At 36.4% G+C, this 16217-nt stretch overlaps 1 long non-coding RNA gene across 1 annotated transcript; it reads right to left on the minus strand.

The window, feature by feature from the left end:
- Positions 1-414: 414 nt before the first annotated feature.
- Positions 415-15710, minus strand: LOC122136488. Its single transcript, XR_006154169.1, has 3 exons — positions 15542-15710; positions 7770-7903; positions 415-1659 (listed from the first exon to the last, which is right to left on the minus strand). It is a non-coding gene; the product is annotated as an uncharacterized LOC122136488 (long non-coding RNA).
- Positions 15711-16217: the final 507 nt, after the last annotated feature.

Here is a 16217-nt window from a genome sequence, read left to right on the forward strand (position 1 = left end):
TATGCCAATTGTTGCTTTTATTCATAGGTTTAGTACAGAAAGGGAAAGTAATAAGCCAGGTTCAAACTCACAACACATGCATAGCTCAACATTATACTACATGCATTAAACCACTGTGCCACAGTTCCAACCACCTTAAGTCTTTAAGCGCTAATTACCAGTGCTTGCTAAAGCAAACATCATTACTCATACTTACGGTTAAGGGGTTCAAACTGGATAACACTACTATTCACATCATGCAGAGGTTTCAGCGTGGTGTGGTTTTTTTTAAAAAAGAAGTCTCTTATGCTCACCAAGGCTGCATTTATTTGATCAAATCTACAGTAATATTGTGAAATATTACAATTTATAATAACTGCTTATTTGAATATACTTTAAGAAGTAATTTTTTCCTGTGATGCAAAGCTGAAATTTCAGCATAAGTACTCCAATATTCAGTGTCACGTGATCCTTTAGAAATCATTTCAAACATGCTGATTTGCTGCTCGTGAAACATTCAGTATCAATGCTGAAAACAGTTGTGCACGTTTTTATGAAAAATATAAACAAGTCAGTTTTCAAGATATTTCACATGAGGTACATTTGGCCCTTATAAGTAAACCAAGACTTGTACAAACAGTGCTTCCTGTCTGCCAGAGGGGACAGGAACTCTGACCTTTGACCTCAACCGCTCACATTCCAGGTAAACCTCTATCCAGGCCTGACCATCTGCACTCACTTTTACTGCCCCATCACTGGACTCCACCACTCCTTTAAGTGTGTGTGCATGAGATCTGTGTTTTCTGTGTCTTCGGGCTGTGTATATATGGCTGGGGGGAGGAAGAGACATCCTCCAATTTCACATTCTGTCAGGAAGCACTCTGAAGCAGCGCGCCACAGCCTGGCCAAACCGCGGCAATCCCTCCACCCGGAGAGCACATGCCTTCCCCAACACCGCCCGAGACAATACAGCAGCTGCCCGAGTGACAAAGCACAACTCTGAGAGGCTGGGACGACCCTCACCAGCATTTGGTGGCTCTGTGTGTGTGTGAGAGATCCTGCAATCAAACATAGATGGGTTTGGGGGAGAAAGAGGAGAAGCAGGGGGATGGGAGGAATGGATGAGGCGGCGGCGGTGAGCGCCTTCAGATTCTGAGCCCATTAATCATCTGAACGTTTGAGAAGCCCGAGCCAACAGGGACCTGGCTGGAGAGAACAGGGACAAGTAATCTGCTCTGTGCGTGTGTGTGTGTGTGTGTGTGTGTGTTTGCCTGCATCAGGGAGGAGTACAAAGGCTAGAGCAGGTGAGAGTGAGCCCATGAAGAAAAGAGGGAAGTACAGGACAGACAAAAAACAGAACAATGAAAGGCTTTCATGTAACCCATTGAGTGAAATGAAGAGGACCCACACACACACACAAAAAGAGCTCTCCTCTCTCCATCTGCTCCAAACGTAAGCCTCCCGTGGCACACGGGACAGAACCCCTCCCATCTGTCGTTTGGGGCGATGTGCCCTGCGATGACACAGTAGCCATACGCTGGCACACAAGAGCGCCAACAGACACCTTGACCCCCCTCTGTCTCCTGTCATACAGCCGCAGCACTGCAAACACTCGACGTGAACACACTCACAGCAGTAGACATGTTCTCTGGACAGGGTTTCTGCAGGATTTTTAAAGACCTGCACAAATAAAATGAATACCATATGAGCGGGGTAAGGCAATGTCTATAGGACCATATTAAACTGTAAAATTACTGTAAAAAGCATAATTTACAGTCCAGATACAGGTTTTCACAAAAAAAGCTTTATAAAATTATAAACTTTACATTTCCGCCTTTAAACCATTTTTAAGAAAATGGATGAGTCAAAAGTATTAATTTAAACAATTTACTATCAATAATTTGTTATATAAATTAAATAAATTAGGGGTGTGTGAATTGACAAAAAAAGATCTCGAAAAATTTCTGGGATTTTATCGATAACAATAATTAGACTATTTTGCTGAGTGTGTTATTGTGCCTATATCTTAAGGACAACCCTCAACATTGTGAGTAAATCACTCGCATATGCAGCTACATCTTCACTCTCGGCGACTAAATTATGTCTAATATTAGCCAATAGCTAATAAATTCTCAGATTTTACTCGCCAGTGTGTGAGTTGGAGACTAAGAATACATTTAGCACAGAGTTTCACTCTCCATCAAGCGATTTGTGATATTTTTCAGTTCATCTCAATGGATGTGCAATGCACCTGGATTTGACGTACCGTAAACTCTATTGTGGAAGCTCACGGCTTGACGTCGCTTTGTCTCACACACACGCAGAGAAAGAGAGAGCGAGAGAATTGACACGCTACATGTAAACGATATTCTTTGTTGTAATTTACTGTCAAAATAACAGCATTCCTTTGGAATTTTTCAGCTTTTAAGAACTGCCGGGTTTTCCGGTAGTAGGCGGAACTAATGCGCAAACGGCAATCTCATTGGCTGGCACTCACCTATTATCGTCCCTGTATTGATTTCAGTAAAGCAGTTCGCGCAAACGCACAAAACCTGATTAATATTCATGAATCCAGCAGCTCATTAATCCTTAGTAATCCTTAGTGCGTTTTATAGTTCTTATTAGTAGAATTTGTATCATCATCATCTTATCAGTATTTTTGTTAGTTTTTTCCCAGAAACAGAAACACTGAACAGAAACACTGAATGACCAAAAAAGCAGCACCAGTCCAGTTACAATGTTCAGTTAAAATAACTAATATGCATTCAAACATGAATATCAAGTTTTAATTCCAATTACTAAATTTCTATCATTAAATAATAATGTTTGACTGTGATGTTACTAATATGCATTCAAACATGACATATCAAGTTTTAAACATTCCAATTACTAAATTTCTGCTCTATCATTAAATAAAAATACAGAAAAAAACTGTAATATTTGATATATCATTATTTAAAATAATTTTTTTTAAATTTATTATACTGAAATTATCTGATGTGATGCAAAGTGAATGTTTACTTTCAGATCCTTTATTTAAAAATTCTTATCAAAGTTGCCATTTTACAAACAAACATGTGATACTTTTTTAGGATACTTTGCTGATAAAAAAATAAAAAAAGATATATTTTTATATTAATATAATATATACACTATGGTCATAATTTGGGGTCAGTAATTTTTTTTCTATCTTTTTATTATAAAATTCACACATTCAGCACACAAAAAGTGATAGTAAAGAAAATATATTATTAAAATATATATTATTAGAATTTGTTTTTATTTTGAATAAATGCAGTTCTTTTTAAACCTTTTATTCATCAAATAATTAGACAGCAGAACTGTTTCCAACACTCATAATAAATCAGAATATTAGAATGATTTCTACATGCATCATGTGATAGACTGTATGTTACCAATGGCGAGTAATGCTGAAAATTCAGCCGTGCATAAATTATTTTTTTTAAAGTGTCCAAATAGAGGGTATTTTAAGCTTAATAATTAACATGTATTTTTGACAAATAAAAATGCAGGCTGACTCCAAAAACATGTAATGTTTCCAAACTTTTTACTGTATATACACACACACATTTGCCTCTGGCAAGTAAACGCAAACATTTACTAGCCAATGGCGATTCAATTGCCAAGGTGTCCGTAGAGGGTTGCTTAAGGATTAACATGGACAGCTGACTCCTGAATTTTTTTATATTCTTCATATTCTGTGTGGTCAGTTCACAGTAGTGATGGAAATTAATCTCTTCCAATAAGTTTTGAGAAATTTTACCTTTAAGCCATTTTTTCTAAAAGTGTGCACCATCTTTTGAGACAAATTCTTGCATTTGGGCAGTTACCAAGCAAATGAAATCACTATCAACAAAATTATCTTTGCAATTCAGAGGAAACACAGAAGCTGCATCTGAAGTGGCATTTAGATGCATTTGCGTACTGTTTAATTTAGCTCAGAGGGACATGGAATACTTTAACCTGCAGTTACAAATGCATAGCTAAATAATGTTTTGATATTTTAAATAAAACGTTGAAAGCTGATGTTTAAAATTATTTAAAAAAAATTAAAAGGTACTTTAAATGTGAAATTAAAACTGCAAGTAGGTGACAGAAGTCACTGTTAATAAGTGAGTCATTGCGACTGAACCGAATCATTTAAACTGTTGATTCATTCAGGAACGAAACACCATGTTGCTCAGAGACGCGAATAAGTGCAGTGGTGTCTAAAACGTAAGTCTCTTAATATTAACTTCTTGTTTACTGAACTGTTGTATAAAATCTAAATCACATTTGTAATTATGCTGACTTTAGAGAAAAATATGGCACTCTTCGTTTGATATTAACTATACGAAATGATATAAATATATACATTTTCTTCACCATATCTTGATTTATGTGATCATTTTAAATGCATTTTAATAGACTTGATTCATGCAGTGAAAGAACTTTCTAAATGCGTTGGAGCACTAGTTTAACCTGTTAACTTACTAGACTTCACCTGTATGAGTGCACTGTTTTGTTTGCTTTTCATGATGTACTTGATAATATCAAATCGCACATCGTTAAAGCAACAATTATGATATTGCATACATATCACACACCCCTATACTGTTTAGCTTTTTATAATGCATCGTCTTCTTATTGATCCACCAGTTCACATTTAAGGCTCTGCGTGAACAGTTTTATTGTTAATGCTCATTTATTCTCTGCCAGCAGGGGGAGCATTAGGTAGAAATATAACGGTTTCCCCAGTAACGGCAGAACACAAAGCAGCAGCACCGGACTTTGAGCCTGCAGCACTCGTGTTTATTTAATGAAATCATAGCCTTTTAAAATTAAATCGTCACATTCAACCATATCGCAATTCTGGTCTTTCCGTCCCCAAATTTAAAACCTTTTGAAATCATAATTAAGACTTTACTGTACAATTTAAGACTTTAAGCAGAAACCCTGTCTGGAGGACACAGATCATCTTCAAAAGGGCAGAAACAAGATAACTATTTTTGCCGCAGATACAAACAAACACTGCCCCAAAGCCCAGCTAAAAATGTGTGCAGTGCTTGGTGCACCTTCAATATGGAAGACTGTAGAATGCAGAATTGTTCCCCTCATACATCTATGAACATGAGAAATCACAATGCTCAATATAAAAGTCACACCTTACTGTTAAGAGCCAATTTTCTTTTGCTCTTATGTGCATTAGCTTGAGCAGCCTGAAAAAGACTGTTTTAGTGTGCTTAAACACAATTTAAGATAGCACTGATTTGAAATGGGGTTGGTAACATTTTTTATATTTTTTAAAAGACATCTCTTTTGCTCACCAAGGCTGCACTCACTTGATCAAAAACACAGTAAAAACAGTAATATTGTGAAATCCTATTACAATTTTACATAACCCATTTTCTAATTGAATACATGTAAAACAAACAAAAAAAAAAATGTATAAAATGTAATTTAATCCTGTGAAGAAAAGCTAATTTTTAAAAGCTTTATTTATTATTATTTTTTTTTGTTGAAAACAGTTGTGCTGCTTTGTTTTTGTGGAAACTCCAAATACTTTATTAAATATAAAGTCCAAAAGAACAGCATTTATTTGAAATAAAAATCTTTTGTAACATTATTAATGTTTTCACTGTTACTCTATCAATTAAATGCATATTTGAAAAAAAACAAAAATGTCTGAAAAAAAAAAAATAAAAACACAGACCCTTAATGTTTGAAAGGTAGTGTATGTTTTATGATGCACACATCCATAGCATGAGCGTATGCTGTTTCTAAGGTTCACTTTGTGCATTAAACTAGAGATCATCAGCCTAAAACAACAGCAAGAGTGTCTGAGTGATGCACGATTACTTTTGTACTGGTAACTGCACTATTTTTATTTGCCATACATACTTTAAAAGTAGACTTAAGTTAACAGAGGACACACAAACCAAACCGATTAAAACCTCCAGAACAAGAGGAGGATCAAAGGATTTTAGCAAAGGTGGAAACTGAAGAACTGCTGTGCATGAAACAAACACTGCAAACATACCACTGATCCTCATTACACACTGAGAAACTGATCAACAGCTTTATTTTCAAATGATCTCTTTCACTGTCCTAAAGTAAGAGTCTGGCATGCACAAAGTTTGCCATTTAAGAGTCAGTCCCCACATGCTGTAGCTTCTTAATTCATTGTTAATTTTTTTCCACTACTGTTAGTCTACTATTGCTAAAATTAGTGAAAAAAAAAAAATTCACAACCATTTTGTACCCTTTTAAAATATCAGCACAGTGTTTTCTCCAAATCTGCTCACAAAAAGACCAGCACATTTACTGTCAGTTAAAAAAAAAAAGTTCTTAACTTCTAAAAGAATCTCTTTGTCATTGTAGGACAAAAAAAAAAAAAAAAAAAAAAATCCACATTGAAATGCAAATCACAATCATTAAGATGATCAGACTGAAAAGATCAGGGACAGTGTTTAAAAATAAACTTCTGCTACACGTTTCTAAAGCAGGGATTCTTCAGAAGGATGCGGAGCGTAACAAGGCCAGAAACCCCTGAAGGTTGGGGAAAAGTTCCCTCATATTATAAAGTTTGCACTTCTGTACAAAAATCTATTGTTCTATATAAAGTACAGTGGGAATATCAGAATTACCTGGACTTTTAATAAAGACGAGAGTTAAACTAAAAGCAACTTCCCATACCAGTTTTTCTACAGTATTACTAGTTCAAGGTAAATGTCCCATTACATGCATTATTCCCACTTTCAGACTGTATTTCTTTGTGTTGGCCAGCTAGCATTGAAATCTAGACTATCATCTAAGACAAGCCATAATCATTTTCTGCCTTCGCCACATGCTTTAGTCACAAATACGTAAACAATCCTTTAAGTGACAGTCACAAACAAATGAGATCTTAAGGCTTGATGTGATGACGGCCACATAAAAGCATGCACAACAACAACAACAACAACCAGCAATAATAATAAAAACAAAAACTAAAACACATTTAAGTAATTATTATTTTAATAATGTGTTTTATTTTTCATTATTTTTACATTACAGCAATTGTTTTAATATAACTTTCTAATAAAAATAAGTTACATTAATAATTAATGTTTCATTTCTAATCATTATTTGTGCATTTTTTACTTTACTGCCACCTGTTTTAACATATTTAACTTATTAATAAAAAAGAGGCCTCATTAGCATATTCATTTTTGTTGTGGTATCTTAAACTTAGGAAACAAATCAACATTGTGAAGATCTTTAGGTTTGATGTGATGACAAATAAATGCATAACAACAACAACAACGATAAATAAAAACAATAGTTTTTAAAACAAACAAAAAATTAAAACAAAACAAACAAAAAATTACATTGACTTGTAAAGTAAAATAAATGGACCTTACTGCAATTGTTATATATATATATATATGTGTATATGTATGTGTAACCCTATGTGTGTATATGTGTGTGTGTGTGTGTGTGTGTGTTAATAAATTAATAAAATTAATTATAATTCATTAGCATATTAGTTTTTTCTTGTGGTAACCCTGGAAAAAACACAATCAACACATTTTGAAGTACTGCCACTTAAAGTATTAAAGTAAAAATATTTTTTTTGCTGTAAAACAATGTTCTGACTACAAGGAAGTGATCTGACAGACACAAATCACTGCCACTTTTCATAAAGCTGTTAGCCTATTTGGCAGCTATTATTTAGACATTATGCTTTTATTACTCCTCAGGAATTACGACAGGTCTGAATGGAAGGTGCTGTCAGGTTATTGACTCACTTTTTTGTCTCTTGTGTGAAGAGTCTCTTATCTGAGCGCACACATCTTCTCCAAGAGCACTCAGCAGAAGAGCTGCTTTCACGCCGTCCAGAGAGAAGTCACCGGCTCAGACACAGATTACGCCGATCACGCTACTGGAGACAGACAGAGAAAGAGACAGATGTGAGTGACTTGTTTGAAGCCTCCACTCATTTTAAAAGCACTAGCACAGTACTGATACATGATTTAACTGACAGTAGCTTGATGTCTTTCACAGCAGCGCTGCAAGATTTTAGATTACAGAGGGCATCTTTTGTTCTGAAAGTATAAATGCAAGACTTCAGACTATGATGAATGCTGCTGTTAAACAGACCTACAATACCTGAAGAAAAAAAAAAGAAATTAGCAGCAGTTTGTTTCATTTGTATCTTCCCTGTCCTTGTTTGTAATTTGCATTTTGTTATTTTTAATAGGGCTGCGTGACATTGGAAAAAACTCACATTGCGATATTTTGTTTTTCTGCGATATATATTGCGATATGGAGAGAAAAAAAAAACACCAGATGACATGAAAAGCTCTATTTAGAAAAAGATTATCAATGATTGGGGTGATGTAGTAGGCGAGTAAATCAGCAAAGAAAATAAATAAATTACAAGCGTAGATAAATATAATAGAACAAAGATACAAATGAAATAAACAGTGCTTTATCTTTTTCAGGTAAGTCTAATAGTATTCAGGTACAGAAATTGAATAATCAAATGTAAAACAACACTGCATAGTCTTCACTGTATAAATTAAATCTAATAAATCTGTGTTGAAACTACAAAAGTGATTTTATTTGTTTTGTTGTTTGATCAACATTCATGACACATAAAGCCTCAGGAACATTAAACTGCTGTGAAACCATAAGCAACTGTGTTTACAAGGATACTTGCACAGACATGCATTTTGACATGGCGTATGTTAGGGCTAGTAAATAATTCAAATATCTCCTTACTATTTCCCCCTGACACATTTATGGTATTTACTTTTGCAGGTGCTTTGCGGGATGCTTGAGCCAATTGTGTGTATTTGAATGCAGAACTGTTCAGCTGTGCTGCGGGACACTAAACACCGTCGAGCCGCTCTTGACAGTCGCGGTAGCACAGTCTTGTGTTGTTTCCACCAGCGCGGCAATTTTTTTTCTAGGGGTGTAAATCGGATGGTTCGTCACGATACGATATGATATCGATTCTCTTACCCAGCGATACGATATTTTCCGATACCTCAAAAAATTCTATGATACGATTACGATTCGATTCAGGAGTATATCGATCGATATTTTGATATTTTACATCTATTTTAAACAACCATCTACATTTTTATTAACTCACAAATGCAACCAAAATATATAACAAGAACATTAATACTAAAAATTCACAACCTCAACCTGAACATTCACAACAAAAAAAAAAAAAAAAAACACTACACATTTTAAAATAATTAATAATAAAGAAAATAAACAATTGGAAAAACAATTCTGGCTGCTACTATGGGCTCAGTGATAATAATATTTTCTACAGATAACCAAATTACAAGCAATAGCAGAAAATAACTACAATACAACAAAGACACAAGTTCAATAAACAGCGCTTTTCAGCTCAGTAAAAAAATAAATTTTCAGGTACGCTACAGAAATGTAAAAGGCTAATCAAATGTAAAATAACTGCACAGTCTTCACTCTATAAATTAAATATAGATGAATCATTTCTGATGTTATAACGGTTATTTAGTCAGGAGCAGTGAGCACTTTGACAGCATTAGATTTTTTATTAGTTTGCTTTCACTTTAAGAACGAAGCACGGATTTAATATACTGATACACACGCCTTTTCTTTCTGAACTGTTTACGTTAAGACATATGCCTAACAACTGTGTTTACTAGGATATTCGTCAAAATGCGCATTTTGATTTAATTTTGTCTGTATTTATACATCCATGCATAAAAAAGTGGAAGAGAGCTCGATTTAGTATTCGCGCGGTTTAGACGCGGCTGTCTGGGTGAGTGCGCGCGCTTCAGATGTGTGCGCTGAAAACTTCTCACACAGCGCTCTACTGTTCCACCAACAATCCCGAGCGTCTTTTATGCTTCACCTTGTGCCTTCGGGCAAGGGCAGTCCTTATATAGAGTCCTGATACGCGAGTTTGAGTGAGAATGCACGCGTTGGCAGTAATGCATAGACAGACATTATGTGAAAATGTGGACAGTGCCAAATAAGGTGCCTATTTATACTACAGATATCGATATTTTACGTGTGGCATCGATGCATCGTATCGTCAGACATCGTATCGATCCATATCGATGAATCGTTACACCCCTATGTTTTTCAATCACTAATTGATGGATGTCTAAAATATAAAAGTAAGGAGAAGTCTAAAACAGGTGGGAGGCCCGGCCCGCGTCTGAACTACAAAGTGAAAATTATCCCGAAGCCCAGCTCGAGGGGCTTAAAAAAGTTTGGGTCTGTCGGGCTCGGGCTGAAATGCAAGGCTCTAGTGTCTGTTGCTGAACCACAGGGAGACTTTCAGAGTGGCGGAGACTTTTTTTTTTCCCCTCAAATGGTTGGTTGATTTTTTTTTATTCACACCATTGAGAAATTAGGTCGCACTCCAGAGCCCTGCATGGAGACATTTTTATCGTCCATGATCAAAAATCGAAGTATCGCACACCCCTAGATGGCAGCAGTCATTTATTTCTACTTTTTCCTTTACATTTTGAAAGTACAAAATCACAGTTATAAAATCACTATTATAAAATATCAAATCATCAAGAAATCAGATTTTGTCAGAGTTCTGCACTTGAAGTAAGAAACATCACAAACTTGCTTGAAAAATAAACTTTTCTTGAATTTGCAACAAACACACAGTGTTCCTTTTATCATCACTGCAGTTATCAGTCAGTTGCATATAGGCCTAATAATAATTGTACATTTAATGCGAATAGAATAACCTATATTAATTTTCTATATAAAAATGTTGCATGTTACTGTTGTTAATAAGTAAATTTTTTATGCATCAACTCAAGCTCAGTGCTTTGCTGTCAAATGTGTCTTACCAAGAAATAAACATGTAACATTATGAGTAACTGCTCGTATTAATGCAAATCAACAGTAATTTTGTGACTCGCGCCACTGCCCTCAAATGTTAGTTTGAAGCCCTGTACTGGAACAAAGAACAGATACAAGAACATTTCTGTTTATCTGGTCTGCTATCCATTCACTCTTGCTCTCCCATTCAGAGGTCACATCCTAAACGAGGCCGATGATGGAGTTGCTATGGCAACAAAAACTGTGAAGAGGGGAAAACAACCAGACATGCACACAGAGAGGCGTTCCACCCAACAACAGCTCAATTACACTCTGAAAGAGCCCTGTGAAGTTACGACCAAACGACAAATAAGCAGTCTGAAGACATTGACCTCGAGTCATGCGTACATTAGCACACACATATCTAACGCTGTTTGTGTGTAACCTCCAGCCACTGGCCTGACCTCCGCCCTGCTATCTCTGTGCACTTTATTCTGCCTGAGGAGTGTGTACACAGAGTATGAAAGGTACAGAGGTTACAGTACCTGTGTGTTAGTAACACTAAAGTAAAACAAGATAGTTCATAGAGTGCATGAGTGCCTGCCCACTTTTCAGCACTGCTGGTTCCTAAGTGTTTGTTTACATACATTTTTTTCTAGGGATTTATTTGAAGTAAAGGAGTTGAAATTTGGACAAAAAGACAAAGGTACAAGATTGTGTACTTGACGGCTTACGTGAGGGAAAGAACTACAATCCCATGAACCACTGAGAATGAGATTTTCATTAAACAATTGTGAAACAAAACTATCCATCTGAAGTTGTTTTTATTTGTAGAAATAGGGCAGGGTGATAAAATAGTAACGACAATTATCGTGATTTAATTTTCAACGATAAAACGGTAACAAGTTCAATAAACGTTCCATGCAAAGTGTATGCACCAAAAGCAGAACGAAACAGCACTACACACGACGACTTAACAACGCTGTGAGATCCAGTGTGAACTGAAGTGCTTAAATTTAGCAAAGAACGCAGATGAAACAGCGCTGACAAACAGGAGAAACACTGTGTGAAAAGATACAGTCAGAAGGCTTTTCAATCTACAAACTGCCAACATTTTCCAGGGATTTACTGTTGGAATAATAACTGCACCGTGGTATTACGGCAGAAATACGGGATATTCATATCGAATTAAAGTTAGGCAAAACACAAACCCGTTTCTTAATTTGAAACAATATCAGTCATCAGAACATGCAGAAAACTAATAAATTAATTTTTCTATTAAGATATTTCTTTGATTAAGAAAAAAAAAAACTAGAAAAGTGCAAAGGACTCACAAATATGAAAACTGTTTGTCATGTTCTGACAATAAAGAGTAGTTTAAACCAAATCTAATGGTCTGGTTTCTACAACTTTCACTTAGGAGCTAAAATCTGCCTTTAAACTTAAATGAAATAAAGATTCGAAACTTATTGTGATAATTATCGATATTGACTTATGCATCAGATATTGACTGATATGAAAAAAATCATCGTGATAATTTTTTGGCCATATTACCTAGCCCTATTCAGAAACAATAATTTGCAAATTACATGAAATATGCATATTTGAATATTTTCTTATGTTTGCAAATCGATCGTATTGCGTCATGTAGAGTGGGCAGAGCTCAGTGCTCGTTTGGCGTGATTCGCTCACAGCAACTCTCTGATAGGTGGAATTTTCTTTATAGCATCATATCAGCATTATATCTTTATATAAAATATTTTTTCCCTACATTTTTTACTTCCTAAATCTCACCGTTTTGTTTGGCCTTCCAAAAGAGGACACGATGAGGAATCATGTTTATATCACGTTTATAATGGGTTTTATGTCTCATCGCTCCGGCCGGACAGAGCATTACAATATGTTAAGGGACATAACATTTCCGTCACACGCTTGAGGTATTCGGCCAATCACAGCACACCTCGCTTTTCAGAGCGATAAGCCTTGTAAAAATCGATGCGTTTCAGAAGGCGGGGCATAGAGGAGCAACAATAATATACAGTATGTGGAAAATAATGTTTTTTAACCTTAAACTGCATAAACATTTCATTACACCAAATACACAACAATGTTCTTTTTAGCAACATCATATGACCCCCTTTAATGTTTAGATTCTTCACACTGAACTCATCAATACAAGTAAAAAGAAGCAAAGCTGATGAAATTACTTAATCAGTCCCTCCAGTTTTCACAATTTCAAATTTACTTCATCTTTAATCACACAACAAAAGACAAGGTTAAATCACTCACTGCTAAATCATACAGTGAGGAGGACTATAAAGGGTTTTATTTTACATTTGATTACTCAATTTCTTTAGTATTCTGGATCTGAAAAAATAAAATTAAAAGCACTATTTCATTTGTATCTTTGTCCTAGGTCTGCAATGTAAAAGGCAATGTGTTGTAAATTGTTAGGCCCATATTTTCATTTAATTACATATCAAGATGGACTTAACTGTTCAAATCTGTATTAATTCATCAGACACCATTATTGATGACAAATTAGTATTAATCATAAAACAGAATCCAATGAATGAATAAATAAATATATAAATAAAATGAAGAATTGAGGTAAAAATAAAACGCATTCCATGGGGCCATAAATTAAAAGGTAACATATTTCTTGGAGTTATGTTTACATATATTCTCAAGTGCTAACAAACACGTGGAAAGCATTTCCCTCGCATTAATGGTACATGAATATCATGATAAAATATGTAGTACGATATGGAAGAAAATGTGTGATAACATTTCTGGCCATATCTCCCAGCCCTATTTTGTCCTACAGTTAATAAATTGCTTATACGTTTTCATTTTTAATAAAAGCAAAAGAACAAAAATAACTAATAAAATAATTTGTAAAAATATAAGAATTTAAGATAAAAATAAACCAGCTTTCTGCATTTTTACCATACGACTAATGTACGTCACACATAATACGGTATCAATTTCTTAAGTGCAATTTCCACAAAACTCCAGAAATTACTGACACAAAATCTGTGACTTTTTTTGCAATCAAAACTGATTAAAGAAAAAACAGCTAAATCCTCTCAGAACTGCTTAAAACTGCCTACACAGAGAGCAAGATGGAAAACAGATCGATCGTGTACTCACCTGGGTTGCGTTTTAAAAGTTATCGAAACATTTCAGTTCTCTAACAACAACCCTCTAGAAACGCTTTGACAAAGCACACAGTCAAAGCTGTCAATCACAAACCTGTCTGTAATATAAGCCCCACGTGCCTGACTTAATACAATTTCACACTCACGAGCTAAACGCGATTGTACCTGACACTAATTCACCTCGAAGGCCAACATAACGATATATTTAATAAGCGAGCAAAATTGCTAAGCGACTTAAATCTCCGCTGAACACAATCACCAATCACTTAAAGCTGGGAAACCTGTCAGTCCTTCAACAGCTCAGATAACTAACATTAAACATACAGAGACCTGCCTCGCACACAAGCTCAGGTGAATAACTGACAGCGTTTACTGACTGTATTCAACACACTGAACACCCAAACCTGTCCACAAGCAGACACACGTCTGATATTTCTGCTACAAATCACAAGATTCACTCTGAGCTCAAACCGAAAGCGCAGCGAGGCTATTAAACGCTGCTGACCAGGGCTCCGAGCTGATGCCGTCTGCGACTAAATACACTTTAATATAAAGAATAGTAATGTTAGCGACTTTGAAACGGAAAGATACAACTCAAATACGACTACTGCCTCTCGCACATTTTTTTTAATAAAAGCTAAAGGTTGTGCGTTTCTCCGTTACACGGCGGAGCAACACAAAATGGCGACCGTGGGCAGCTCAGACGAGTCCTTATGCTCAAAGTCGCTAAAACACCGAGGGCCACACCATTACAGTCCGATTAAATGAGCTCATATGCATTCAAAACATTTGTTAAGGAAATGTAATGCGGCTGAGACACTGTAATAGTCATGAAAAGTGGGGGAATGCGCTGCACATTTCCTCCGAACATCACCCGCTACCAGTGCTAACGGTGTATGACACGGAATTGTCCGGCGTCGTGTAACGTTACGTATCACACTGTGTGTGTGTGTGTGTGTGTGTGCAATCACAACACACACTAGTCTCACCCCAAAGCGTGAAACAACCACGGCCCGCGATTAATACTCATCTGTCAATGTCAGAGGCTCGAAACGAGCGCAGATCACATGAACCCGACTTAATTAATCTGACCGCGCGGAAAGTGTACGCTTATTCTCGTTCAATTGTACGTCAAATCCTCCGGCATTCCCGCACAGAGAAACGTGAGATCCTCGCGTCAAGCTGCGCAGAGCAGGGACGCGATCCTGTGCTAGCACTGGACAGCCAACGGCCTAATGCTAATAAACAAGCTCAGAGCCCTTCGTTAGCCGCTTTCTTTGACGCACACGCGATGTACACGGGGAAATGCGGCGCTAAAACACAACAGCGACCAGCCCAAGAACGCAAGCATACCCAAACTGAGCCGTTATCACGAATAAGTTAGTCTTTCCTAGCTGCTAGCGTTAGCACTCGGCGACACACAGGCCGCTTTCACCGCGCGCAGCAGTACAATCATTTCAGCGCTGACTAGCGCGCTTGACCGCTGCACGAAACGACGCGGCGCATGCCGGGACAATCAATAAGAAATAAACGCTTTGCGTGAGTGGAAAGGTCGCTTGTTTGTTTACCTTCTTTATTTTGTTGTGAGGGCGCGCGGGCTCTTTCTCTCCCACAATCCAGAACAAACAGCTCGAGACGTCGGTGACGTCATGCGCGCGGAGGACGCACAGGACGTGAGGACCGCGAGCGCCGCTGTCACACGTGTGAGCGATTATTTAAACCCGCTCAACTCTGATCTCCCTTCCGTTTGCTGTGCGATCGCTCTTATTTAAACGACCCTGCGCCTGAAATAACAATAGAAGTGCGTGATGAAATCACGATTTAGGAAATAAATTCTACTGTTTGTGAAGTAACTTTAAAAAAATATCTATCTATCTGTCTATCTGTCTGTCTGTCTATACGCAAGACTTGATGCCACTTAAAGACATTAAAACAAGTAGCCTAAAGGAGTGTATAAAGCTTTACTTGTAAATATAAAGACTTATTTCTACAGTTCTGACTGATTTTAAATTATCATTTTGGCTGCCCTTGAAATGACTCAAAGCATTAACAATTACCTGAAGTAAATATGTTTTAAGGAGTAAATATGTTTTTAAGCTCATTTAAGGATCTGAATTTATTGCATGGAGCGAGAACATGCCTACAATGAAAATGCACTGAGATTTTAATCATAAGAGAGTGCATTATGAGTCAGTGAAAGAGAACAAATGGGGAAAATAACACCTATGATCATTTTTAGGGAAA

This window comes from Cyprinus carpio, chromosome B3, assembly GCF_018340385.1.
Source record: "Cyprinus carpio isolate SPL01 chromosome B3, ASM1834038v1, whole genome shotgun sequence".
Classification (NCBI taxonomy): Eukaryota; Metazoa; Chordata; class Actinopteri; order Cypriniformes; family Cyprinidae; genus Cyprinus; species Cyprinus carpio.